Here is a 1,266-nt window from a genome sequence, read left to right on the forward strand (position 1 = left end):
GGCCATTAAGAGTACAAAACCGAGGGGGAGGGATGAAGGAAAACACAAGGCGGGGATGAGTCCGTCTTAACATGCAGGTCCAGTTTCTCTCTCGAACTGCCCGACGGAGAAAATGCTAACACCAGGAGGCCGCGGAGCAAAGGGACCCTCGGGTCAGCTGCAGACAGAAGACGGGCAGTGAGAGCTACAGCCAGATGAGGAGCCAACGAGGGGTACCTGGGGCGCATGGCTTCAGTAAAACTTTTGATATCCAAATGTGGTAGTGCACACCTGTCATCCAGCACTCTAGAGGAGGAGGCAGGAGCATCAGGAATTTAGGAACAGTTTTGGCAACTTGAGACCAAACCCGAAACAATAGGAAACTGAACATCAGAACTGGGATGGCTCAACTGATGAAGTGCTCACTTCCTGAAGTGCGTTCAGTCTCCAGGAACCATTAAATAGTCAAGTATCGGAATGAGCTAGTAAATCCAGTGAAGGGAGGCAGGGACTACAGACAGGGCATCCCTGGAAACCGCCAGCCATGCAAGCGGCTTGGATAACGTAACAAAGCTCCAGGCTAGAGACAGTTCCCTAAGGTGGGCTGAGGACCAACACCTGAGGCCGGTCATGATTGTACATGTCCACGCACACAAGCACATGAATATAAGAATAAAAACAGAGCCGGGGCATGATCAGGGGTCCAGCCCCAACACAGAACTCCCCTAGAAAAAGGCTAGGAGTGTGTTCAAAGGTCAAGTCCTGCAGATTCCCCCAATAAGGTTCAGGGGTGGAACCGTCACCTAGATAGCCCCCACCCCAACCCAACCCCAAGGGACTGGGACTGAGGTCAGGGAGGAGAGCCTACACATACAAAGCTGAGGTTCACCTGCACTACTGAGATTAAAAAATGACAAAATAGGGCTGGAGAGATGGCTCCGCAGTTCTTCCAGAGGTCCTGAGTTCAATTCCCAGAAACCACATGGTAGCTCACAACCATCTGTAATGGGTGTGTCTAAAGTGTACTCATACACATAAAATAAATAAATAAATGAAGATATTTTCTAAATGACAAAATGGTAAAGGTGGGGCCACCATGCCATTCTGGACAGAAAATGCCCTGCCATGTTAGACAGGAAGCATTCTTATAGGTCCCGACAGGCAAGGCCAGGACAGCCATGGGGGGCCTCACCTTCGTCACTCTTGCTGCTCCTCGTGGCTGGCACTGGGTGTCCGGCTGCGCACCACCTGGCTACGGATCTGCTCCACAAACTCTGGGTTCTGCTG

This window comes from Mus caroli, chromosome 10 (genome assembly GCF_900094665.2).
Source record: "Mus caroli chromosome 10, CAROLI_EIJ_v1.1, whole genome shotgun sequence".
NCBI classification, from domain to species: Eukaryota; Metazoa; Chordata; class Mammalia; order Rodentia; family Muridae; genus Mus; species Mus caroli.